General features: G+C 51.2%; 1 pseudogene; it reads left to right on the top strand.

Annotated features, from left to right (window-relative positions):
* Positions 1 to 3,173: 3,173 nt before the first annotated feature.
* Positions 3,174 to 5,288, top strand: LOC101591982 (annotated as a pseudogene).
* The last annotated feature ends 6,733 nt before the right edge of the window (positions 5,289 to 12,021 follow it).

The following is a 12,021-nucleotide window of genomic DNA, read 5'->3' as shown; positions in this document are numbered from 1 at the left end:
CTCCCCTCTCTCCCCCTAGTCTCTCCCAGTCAACAGCATGGAGCACTAGCTCCTCTTCCCATCTCACTTCGGCTCACAGAAGGGAACAACAAGGGTCCAGGGAAACACTGACTGCTGTCTTTAAAGACTGCCAGACACCATCACTCTCCCTTCAAGGAGAGGAGCCCAGGATGTCCTCCACACTCCCAGTCTCTCAAAAAACCCACCTCTGTGCAGATGCGGTGTGTTCCTGAGCATTTCCTTTGTCAAAGCCAAGATCACAGGAGACCGTACTTGGACCTTCCCTGTTAGCAGTGACATTATCTGGACTAGCGCAGCCAATTACAAATATCTGCCATCTCAGTGCAGGAAAATGTTACAGACGCTATTTGGCCTGCAGCCACCACTGACAGTAAACCGGACCAGCGCTGCTCAAAACGCAGGGTGAATGAAGCCATGACAAAGTCCTATTCCTGGGTAAGATGACAGAGATGCTCCTAGATGACCCCACAACATACCCCCTCACAGGAAGCAGCCGCAGGAGGTGGCTGAGAGTGACAAATGGACAGCTCTGATGCTAGGTCCTCAAAGGAGGGGATGATGCCATGAGACAGTGCCACTCTGTGGCTGTATCTAATTGTAGTCTGTGCTGGGCACACATGTACAAATCCTGCATTCTTCGTGGCCTGGGAAAGAGACATAAATGTAAGAAAATGTAGATGCTGAAGAGAATGAGCAACCCAAGAAGAGGAAGAGCCAGAGAGGGGCTCTCCAGTGAGCTCTGTCCCTGTCCCCGACTTGCCACAGAATCTTATCGTGAGGTTCAGAGCCAAAGCAGCGCCACTGAAGACAAAAGGTTTGAAGCAAAACTGGGGAAACCCCTAACAACAGTCTCCAATCCAAGGCCACATAAGAAAACTATAAAGGCAAAGGAACCAAGACTCAACAGAGAAAAATATTGTAATCTAGAATCACTGCAGTTTAATAATCACAATATCTGGCTACAGTCCAAAAGGTCCCTGAAATGCAAAGAAACAAAGTGGAACCCACTCTCAAGAGGAAGAAAATGGATGGACTCACGCATGAGGCGGGGATGTTGGGATCCCCCGAAACAAAACAAAGCAACACTTAGAAAGTCTGTGATGGAAAATGACACATGCCTTCAATAGATAAAGACCTCAAGAGACAAGCAGTAAATCGCAGCAGAGGCATAGAAGTAATTTGTAAAAGACCAAGTGAGGATTATAGACCTGAGAAATACTGTTTCTTAAGTTATAAGTACCAGAGGGACTTCACAGCTGAAGAACTTTAGAGGAGAAAGAAAAAGTGAAATTGAATTAGTGAGTAGATAAAAGAAATGATAGCTAGGCCAAACATTTCTAAGGGTAGGGCAAAAAAAAATGTTAGAAATATAGGGAAGAGTCTCAGAGGGCCGTTTCTCTCTTCACTTGACATTACTGTAATTACATGTACATCTTAGAGGAGAAAAGGTTATTTGGCTTGTGGTTTCAGTGATGTTAGTAGTTGGCTGGCTTCAAGGTACAGACATGGCAGGAGGGCCCAGCGGAAGAAGGGTGTCCACCTCATGACAGCCAGGAAGCAGAGAAAGCAAGCAAGAGCCAGAGCGGACAGCGCTAGGGAGCAGATACAGTCCCCAGGTTCATGCACCCATGAGCTGACCAGACACACCCGAAGTATGTTACTAATCTCCTCAGCATCTCTCAGTCAATCGAGTTAGCAATCAAGACAACATCACAGGTAAATACACATGTCTGTTTATTATAGTTCCATGGTGAATTCTCTCTGTTCATCATTAGGAAGTTGGCCTTGGAGACAGCCAACCATGGACTAAAACCCCTGAACTCAGAAGCCAAAATAAACCTTTTCTCCTTTAAGCTGTGTGTGTGATATTTTTTTTCCCCAGTAATGGGAGGTGGCTAATACAGAAAAATTGATACAAGAGAAGTGGGGTCATTGCTGTAACTATAGCTGATAACATAGTTCCGAAGCCTCTGCAACTAGTTTGTGGGTGGGGGAAATTTTGGAAAGAGTTAAGAGATGTGGTCTAGTGAAGCCCTCAAAGGTTATAAGCAGATGATTAATAGATGATTCTGCTGGAGCTCCGGAGACCAGGATGCCAATGGGAAGGCGTATAATAAAAGCTATGGGTCTGAGGTTTCAGGTGAGAACAGGACTCCACAGGAAATTGAACAAGAGACTACTTACATTCCATTCCAGCAAATAACTAGTCTATATTTTATCCATGCCCTAAAGCATATCTACATAAGGCTGAGTTTAGAGGTAATGGGCTGAATTGGTGGAGGAAAGTTCCAGGTAGCCCAATACTCAGGCTGTGCTGTGGTTACTATTGGCAGCTCTTAGCTAGACTTATAGTGAGAATTGGGCACAAAAAGCAGATTTAAAATATTTTTTAAAACTTGCTGTTTGGCCCTAGGAATATATTTGTAAAACTGAGGCCAAAGAAGGTATGGTTGCTGAAGAGATAGATGTGTATATTTTGTGTGTAATTTTTTTTTATGTATTTGGTATGGGGTCTCACTACACAACTCAGACTCAGTGATCTTCCTGTTTTCAGCCTCCCCAGTGCTGGGATGACAGGCGTGCACCCCTATCCCTGGACTCGGTGGCCGGCTTAGCATGCCTGGGGGGCGGGGCCAGCACAGTATGTGGTGCTGGGAATTGAGCTCTGGTCCCTGTGCTTGCCTAAGCAGGTGCTTAGTCAGCTGAGCTATCTTGCTGGCCCTACTTTGTGTGTACTTTGCACTGGATAAAAAAGATACCTTGAGGGCATCTCATAAGTTCACCAGATCCCTAGGCATCAAAAGTTTGAGGGCGTACACATATAAACCACTTTTTCAAAAATATAAACTTCTTTGAAAAACTGCTCTAAAGAGAAAGCCCCAAGGCATCCTGCTCAGGACCACCTAGAGAAGTGTTTCCCTGTACTCAGCCATCCTGCCACTCAGAGGCCACTGCAGCCATGGTCCAAGGGGGGCCAGCTACTGCTGATGCTGGTGGCAGATCTTGATATCATCACTTGGTACTGGTGTTGCAGACCTACAGAATGCAAGAGTTATGGAGACTTCTACCCAGATTTCAAAGGAAGGCCTGGGAGGCCAGATGATGCGAGAAAGAATCACAGTCCTTGTTGGGAGCCACTAAGAGGGCAACTGATGAAGCTGTGAGAATGATGCTGAAGTTGGAACAGTGATGCCAGATATGTGGAAAGCCATAACCCTCACTCCAAGCCAGACCAGAAGAGAGGCCACATGGGCTTCAACCCAGACCTAAGACTTTGAAGCTTACACCACCACATACTCTGTAAGATTAATGTCTGCTGCTAAGTTTTAGCAGCAGACATTAATCAGACATTGCTTTGGTTCAGTTCTTCTTCTCTCTGCCCCCATTGTGCCATTTTGGAATGGAGACATTTCTACCCTGTGTCGTTGTATCTTGGGAGCACGCGACTTGCTTTTTCAATGTTACGGGTTCACAGCTAAAAGTTCGCCTTGAGTCTCGGAGGAGGCTTTGGGCTTGGACTTCTGAGCAATGCTAGAGGGCTGAGATGTTAGGAAAGAAATTAGCTCATACTGTACTTTCAGTTGGGAGCAGGATCGTTATGTCATATTGGGTTGAATTATGATTTTGTTATAGTCTGTATTTGGTTATTAAGGATGATTTAAAGATATGTACTTAGGTGTAGGGGTGACGAGTAGGTTTCTGGTGGTTAATCTTGATTGTCAGCTTGATTGGCTTGAGAGGTGCCTGGGGGACTGATGGGCACACTTGGGGCACGTCTGCCTGGGTCCTGGGATCTGTGCCGCCGTGGTCTACGCCAGGCCCCTGGCCCCTGGCCCCTCCTCCCTGGCTCCTCCTCGCCTCTACTCTTCCTGGCTGCTGTGACGCGAGCATCTCCCTTCCACCAGGCCCCTGTGCCGGGTCTGTGCCTGCAGCCAGCCAGCCAGCCACCGACTGGGATTGCTGAGAGCACGAGCTGGGCAAACCACTTCCCCTTTAACATCTATATGTTGGGCATTTTGCCCCAGCGATAGAAAGGTAGCTAACACATTATACAGTGAGAAAGCTTCAAATAAGTGAAGCAGAGTGGACAGAGTCCTATGGAGGCATGTAATCCCACAGTAGTAATTGGAAATTTCAACAGCCCTAGCTCAGTAATAGCTAAAACAACTACTCGAAAATTAGCAATGACGCAGAATGCCTGAACAATACTTTCAACTTCTCTTGTTTAATTAAAATTCTAGGAGAAACATGGCAGCTTCCCAGAAGTGAGGACGGGGAAGGACGCTCTCCACGTCTGTGATTGCGGCGTCCTTGGCTCATCCTGACACACTCAGCCGGGCTGCTGGAGCTGCTTGCGGTGTGTGCCTGGGCTGGAGCCTCCAGGCTCGCTTTGGGACGGTCCCTAAGAACTTGACCAGTGAGACAAACACAGACACTGGAGCTGCAGCAAGCGTCTTGGGAGAGAGTGGGGAGTGCAAAATGGTTCTTGTGGTTCACAATGACTTAAAGATGGGAAAAGGAAAAGTCGCTGCCCAATATTCTCCTGCTGCTGTTTCTGCCTACAAGCAAATTCAAAAGAGAAATCCTGAAGTGCTCAAGGAATGAGACTATTGTGTCCAGCCCAAAGTGGCGGCCAGAGCCCCGGATGAAGAAGCCCTGACTGAATTACTGACCGGTGCAAAAAATGCTAGCACTGACTGTAAACTCAACCCAAGGTGCCGGACAGGTTCTCGAATTGTCTTAGGAATTGGGCCAGGGCCAGCAGATCTAATTGACAAAGTTACTGGTCACCTAAAACTTTACTAGGTGGGCTTTTGCATGACTATGATCCTGTTACAGGTGTTTGAAGTCTGTCAAATTCTAACAATAAAGTTAAATTTCTCCTCAGTTTAAAAAAATAAAAAATAAAATTTTGTAGCACAACACCCAACAATAACAGAATGTACAGGGCCAGGGAAACAGCTCAGTGGCTTAAGTGCCTGCCTGGCAAGTGCAAGGCCCTGAGTTTGATCCCTGGTACCAAAAATAATACTAATAGAATATGCATTATTTTCCAGTACATATAGGTAAACCATTTTCTGAGTCATGAGATAAATGATAAAATATTTTACAATATTCTTTGTTATGTCAAAACTTGTGGGATAAAGTTAAAGCAATATTTGGAAGGAAATGCAGTTTCAAATGCCCAATTTGAAAAAGGGCAAAAATTTCCCATCCATTATCTGTTTCTACCATAAAATACTAGAAAATATAGGCAACTTGTCCTTCTAATGTGTCAGCCCCAGTGTTGGGATGCTTGGCCTTCACTTACCGTCGTATCCGGCACCTAGCACAGAGCTCAGCTTTAAGACCCACATTCAAAGGTGCCAGCTGCCCTGTACCTCCCACTGGCTGGGGGCTTTTGTGCGGGTCACCCCATCTCCTGGAGCCCCCTCTCTTGATAACTTTTCTCTGGTTGCTGGGACAAAATACCCAATAGCCCAGATTAAGGATGGAGAGGTTTATTTAGCTCACAGTTAGAGGAGGTTTCACTCCGTCCTCGGCTGGCTCCAAGGCAGAGTGGCACATGGCAGAGGGCAGCCGTTCATGGCAGTGAAAAACAGCAGAGAGCAAGGGGAGGCGCAGCAGCCAAGCAGCTAGCTCGCCTCTCTCCCTCCTTACATTTATGCACAGATTATCCGCTCTGGGGCCAAGTGGAGCCCCCACACCCGGAAATCCCAGCATTGGATCATGAATTAATCAAATTCTAGAAGCCACCCCAGTGACTGCATGAGGCTTTGGGGGGACACCTAGACACAAACCCTAATGCCCCTCTTCCTTGTCTGCAACGAGGAGAGCTGGCTCTGGGATGATGAGAAACATCATGCCCCAGTTTGTAATAGCCAAATCTTGGAACCAGCCTAAATGCCTAGCAACTGGTGAATGGATAAAGAAGGTGTGGTTCTTTTACCCAGTGGAGTACTACTCTGCCATAAAGAAGGATAAGCTCCAGACGTTTCTAGGTAAGTGGACGCATCTTGAGGCCATCCTCTTCAGTGGAATGTATCAGACACATGCGGAAATAGCGCATTGCTTCTCTGATGCGAGAAACCAAAAGCGTAAGAACCAAAATGTGTAACAGGAATTGTGAAACAGGAAGAAAATGTTCAAATGGGGAGGGGGGTGAGGAAGGAAGGGAGAAGTGGAAAAAAAAAAAAAAAAAAGGGGAGAGAGAGAAGAAGGGAAAAACGGAAACAAAGCTTTTGTAAATGGGTAGGGGAGGAGGGGCTGAAGGGAGGGCCGGGAATGGGGAGAAGCAGAAGCCAGATCGGGCGCACAGGAGCACATGCTCGTGACGAACGCGATCATAGCGCGCATCTAAAACGTACGCATAAAATCCGACTGGAGAAAAGGCAGGTCGCCGTGACAGCCCCCGCAGGGGCAGCGCCGGAAGTGCCCTGGCACAGCCGCCCGGCCGCCCCTCGGGCCTTGCGCCCCGGAAGGCGGCGCATCTGCTGTGCGCGGAGCGGGGGGCTGGCGGGGGGCGTCGCAGACAGGTGCTGCTGAGCCCTGGCTCGGAGCCCCGAGGGAGGGCGGAAGGACAGGCCTGCTGCCCGGCCAGGGCGAGGACGCGCGGGAGTGGCCGCGCCGGGTCCCCCGCGTCCCGGAGGCCTGGAGGTGGCAGCCAGGAAGCGGGCGCCCTGGGCGGCGCGGGCGCCGGGATCAGAGCGAGGTCGGGTGGGGTCGCGGGAGCCGGGCCTCCGACCACCGCCCCTCCTCCGGCTCCCGCCGGAGCCGCGGCCAGCCGGCCACTGCAAAACCGGCCTCCAGCAGAGATCTTCTTGACACCAAATCCTCCCCCTCTTGGCCGTCCCATCACTGCCTTCCAAGCCCCAATCTTGATGGCGTTGTTTCCTCCTCTGCTTTGCTCTCGCTTCCTCTTCTATGAGGGAACCTTGTGAAGTGGTGTGTCCATTCTGGCTGGTTCTCGGTTCTCTCTCTCTCTCTCTCTCTCTCTCTCTCTCTCTCTCTCTCTCTCTCTCATGCTCCACCACTGACTTACACCCCAGCCCCCCCATTTCTGACAATTTCAGAGCGAGAATCCTGCCCGGGGGCCACGTGGATTTCTCAGAAGGCTGAGAGGTGGCGGGGTGAGTGGTGGGCACGGGTAGAGGGCAAACCGGGTGGAAGAAGGCTTCAGACAGGCAGAAAAGAAAGGCACAGCGCTCTGCTCACACACGTGTGAGCTCACTGGGCCGGGCGTGTAGCTGGGAAGCACCGCGCCTGCCTGGCCCGTGCAAGGTCCAGAGTGCAATTCCTGTACCAAAACAAAAGTCGAGATGTGAGATCTAAGCTGGTTCTACCCATCAGTACCGGGGACCCCAGACAAATCACATCTTGTAAATATTAGCTGTAGCTAGCCACTGGTGTTCGTGACACATGGCAGGTGCTATAGTCCCCCCTTAAGTGTGACAGGTATGTTTGTTCCAAGGTCCACAATGGATGACTGAAATCAAGGAGAGTGCCTGACCCCATACACAGTTTTTTCCTATCCATTTATATAACAAAGATCAATTTATAAATTGGGCCAGGAAGTTAATAACTAATATTAGATCACAATTCTCTCCTAAAAGTCACACAAATGTCTTGTTGTCCTGAACTCGCCTGGTGATGATGTAGGGAGACACAACACCTGTGTGTGGAGATGAAGCAAGGGGCACACGAGGCCGGTGTGGTGGCACATACCTGTGATCCCAGCACTCAGGAGGCTGAGGCAGGAAGACCGCTGCAAGTGTGAGACCAGCCTGAGCCACACAGTAAGTTCCAGGCCACTCTGGACTGCACAGTGAAACCCTGCCTCAGAAGGACACACAAGCAGCCTTAGTGGCCATCTCTGTCTACACATAATTGTTCCAGACCGTACACAGTCTCCCGGGTCGGAAAGCTCAGGCCCGCGTCTATGCCTGGACCTGACTATGCCTTCTGGTGTCGGTGCCTACATCTTCAGAGACATCAACCTCAGACAGTGGGAGAGATTTCAGAGCCCAACATAGATGAGGGGACACGTGGCAGTGCAGTGAGAAATCAGAGACAATACCCTGCTGGGGAGGGTGGGGGGGACACCTGGAGGCCACAAGAGCCAGGATACTCGCTACGGGTCCTTTCCGTGGATTCCTAGTTTTCTACGCTGGGAGCCCATGGTTGTACCATGAACACCATTTGGGGACCCGGCCACACCTCGGACAGCAGAACAGAAGCAGCTTTGCAGAAAGGATGCAGCCGTGTGCATGGGGTGGGGGTTGGGGGGACCCGCGGCAAAAGCAGCCATTCGAGGCCGCAGGGTGCCCCCTGGTGGCCACCGGGGAAACGTGGAGGATGCCGATGGGATCCTGTGCTGTGGGGTGGACCTGGGCCAGGTGCTCAGCTCCTGGGCTCACCTTCCTGTCCTCGCTAAGGAAGCCTAGAGCACTCCGGTTCCCATTGAGTCAGACCCCGGCTGGGTGACCTATACCTCTCAAGAAGCAGGAGAGGGGTCTTTTTGTCCCTGTCCTGAGAATGCCCCCGCTCGCCTGCTCCAGACCCACCATGAACCCCCTGCCTCTGCTCCCTGAAGAAAATCTGTCCCAAGGTGCAGCTGGAACCAGCACTTCGTGGTGACACAGGGACACATGCTCAGAGCCACTTGCCATAGGAGCACACCCATCAGGGCTCAGCTGGGCCTGAACAGGGACTCTAGGCCCTGAGCTGAGCAGTCCCGGAAAGGTCGTGTGACTTGGTCCCTCCTGTCCCTGTTCATCCTGTGATGCCAATCGAAGTATTTTTTTTTTTTTTTTTTTGTCTTTTGGGAGATGACTGTGAGCAGATTCCAGGACCCCTGAAAGCTGCCACATTCGGTTAAGTGTGTCCAGCTCCCCATTGTGTTTTAGAGCAGACAGCTCGGACCCTGGGAACGCTGAGCAGGCTGGGGATCTTTCAGCTGTCGTACCTGGGAAGGGCGGGGGCTACTGACACCTAGTGGGCGAAGCCGGCAGTGCATGGGATGCCGCCGTCCTGTCGGCTAACCTCAGGATCATAGATAGGGTCCCCAAAGCGTCGGTGCCCAGGGCTACAGCCCTTCAGGAGGGTCCTGCAGGGCCAGCAGAGCAGGGCCCCTTCTGTGGCAGTGTTTTGAGCGTCCACATTTCCGTGGTCAGAAGGTGCAAACTTGAAGCCCAGATCGGAGCAGTGTGGACATCGCGGGCTCTGACCCTAGACATCTCTCAGCATGGCCCTTTGCTCTCAAGCCCCTGTGGCAATCTGTGGCTTGTGCAGTGTGTGTGTCCTTAATCGGGGCTTCTGAGCAAGGGATTTAGAAACTCAAATACAGACACAATTAAATAAACGCCAATAGAAAACTTAGTATCCTTTTTATACACACACAAAAAAAAATTGGATAAAATGAACATTCTTGTTGTACAGATTCAATTTTAAGCGATTACTATTTTATAAATATGGGGTTTTAGCTGTTTCTTTTAACAAAGAAATGCTGAAACCCTGCTAAAGCCCTCCGGAGCAGCAGAACAAAGAAAAGGGCTCTTGTCAAGTCAAATGCGAAAGGCCTGCTCCCAGCGTCCTTAATTATATCTCGGAAGGGCGGCTTTGTCCCATTGACATTCGAGATCATTTTTCACAAGCTCAGGTTTCCCCCTTGAAGATTTTTAGGAAGTTTCATGATATGGAGACGTTGAAACATTGGCTGCTTGACTTCTGCTAAGCAATCAGATGTGGAGATCAGGCCCGCTGCCGCCCACTTAGGCGGCTTAGAGTATTTCTGGTTATCTCGGGCAAAATGAGATTGCAACTTTAACCCAGGTTTCTGAGAGAAGGCAGCCGGCTTCCCCCGCTTTCCCGAGTGGAGTTTTCACAAGGTGCTCTGCGGGAGGGAGCCGAGCTGAAGGCGCGCACTGAGCTCTGGTATCTGACCCTGCTCCACTCGCCTCCCTATCAGGTTGGTGAGGGAACTGCGAAGGCTGGGTTTCTCTGATAAACTGGAAGTGCTAGGAATACAGGCTGGGCTCTCGCTTTCCCTCCCTCCCTCCCTCCCTCCCTCCTTTCTCTTCTAACTTCTTCCTCCATCTCTTCTTCCTTGCTACCCCCCATACTGGGGCCTGGCGCATTCTAAGACCACCCCAGCCTCTAAAACATCTCTTCGTTGGACCTTTAGATCTTCTCATTGGAACATGAAATTCTAAAGCCAGTTGCAGGCCACTCTGGCCCTGTCTGAATTCTCAGTGTTTGGTTGCTGAAAACAGCAACAGAATCTAAAGAAGCAAGCTCCAGTAGCCCCTTGGGGGTGACCTAGGCGACAAGTCCCTCTGGGGAGTAGTCCAAGGAAGAGCTGCCTCGGCGTGGGGTCAGGACCTCCGGCGCCTGTGCCCCACGTTCCTTCCAGGATGGAGGAGTGTCTGGCAAATAGGAATATATTATAAATCACATTTTAGCCAGCATGACAACGCTCAGGAGCCCTTGCCTTAGGGAACCTCTCCAATTTGTCAGTTAGAATTCAGCCTCTGCAGGGAGCGAGCCCATGCTTGTCGGGGAGGCTGTGCTGTGGCTCCGTCCGCAGCCAGCGCGGGGACCCACTCCGGAGATGGCATCAGACAGAGCGCGCAGGAACACAGCGAGGAATGCGGCCCCTCTGTGCGGAGGCCCCGTGTCCTTCCTGGTGGCCTGAGTCACTCGGCCCCTGACTTGCTTGCCCGTGCATGGCTTTTCTCAGGCCCAAGAGGGCACGTGGATGAGCCTAGGAAAGCACAGGCCATGTACGCACCTGCAATCCCAGCCCCTTGGGAGACTGAGGCAGGCAGATTACAAAAAAGCCCAGCCTGGGCATTTTAGCAAGACCCTGTCTCAAAACAAAAAAGGAGTTGGGGGGCATAGCTTAGTGGGAAGGCTTTGGCTCAGTCCTCAGTACTGGGGAGAAAAAGCCCCAACAACAAAAACATATAAAAACCATAGCACTCTGCTCTAGAGTTTTTCCTTCTGAAAATTATAACCCGGTTTGGAAGCTGTTGCTCTCACAAGCAAGCCAGTGGAAGGAGCGACTTCAAAACCAGCGGCCCAAAAAGAAGCAGTCTGCTGGAAGAACAGGGTGTGGACAGCACATTGCTGTCCCTGCTTGGGTCCAGCTGGGCCTTCTAGGTAGCACGAGGGAGAGGGCTGGATTCTGAGCCCTTTCAGTTGACGATTCTGAAATCTCTCCAAAGCTCGTGCACACCTCTGATCCCAGCACTCGGAGGCTGAGGCAGGGAGATCGCTGAGTGCAAAGACAGCCTAGGGGGAAGCAGCAAGTTTAAGGCCAGCCCAGCAAGACTGTCTCATAAAAACAAAAATAGTCTCTGGCTGGGAAAGGTGCCCAGTTCAGGGCCATTGCAGGTTCTGGGTACCAGCAGACGAACAGGGGACATTGTTCTGTAGGATGTCTCTCTCTTTGGGGAGTGGAGAGGGCGCAGCCTCCGGCCCACAACTGCCCACACTGTCTCCTCGGTGCCCTGTCACTTGCTCTCCTGGGTACCAGCCACAGACCCTGCATCAGAGCCTGGGCCACCAGGGTCCCCTCAGGCCCTGCCCACTGGGCGCTGGGACACAGACCTGGGCCCCTCAGCTACACTTTCGTGGGTCCCTGTTTACTCTTCACAATGGCACTTCCCAGCAGGGACCACACCTAGTCATTCAACAAGCATTTACTCATTCCTTCTCTGGCTAGCATGACCCTGGGCCCTGTCTCGTCCAACAGCTGGGAGCAAGCTGAGGAGCCACCGTGATTGAGACCAGTGATTCGCCCTGCTTGGCCCAGAGCAAAGGGGTGGCCTCCGGGAAGCTCTCGCCCCTTCCTCGTTGAGGGTGTTACGGGGGCCCTCAGGGTCCAGCACTTGGGTGGGACAGTTGCCGACTCCCTGAGGCCTGGCTGGCTTCTGTGACATCGCCAGTGCCCTGCAGGCCACCGGCACAGTGGGTGCCTGGAGGAGGAAGGCAGGGCCC

Source organism: Octodon degus, unplaced genomic scaffold (assembly GCF_000260255.1).
Source record: "Octodon degus isolate 3935 unplaced genomic scaffold, OctDeg1.0 scaffold00153, whole genome shotgun sequence".
Classification (NCBI taxonomy): domain Eukaryota; kingdom Metazoa; phylum Chordata; class Mammalia; order Rodentia; family Octodontidae; genus Octodon; species Octodon degus.
This window is presented reverse-complemented; position numbering and strand designations above follow the sequence as displayed.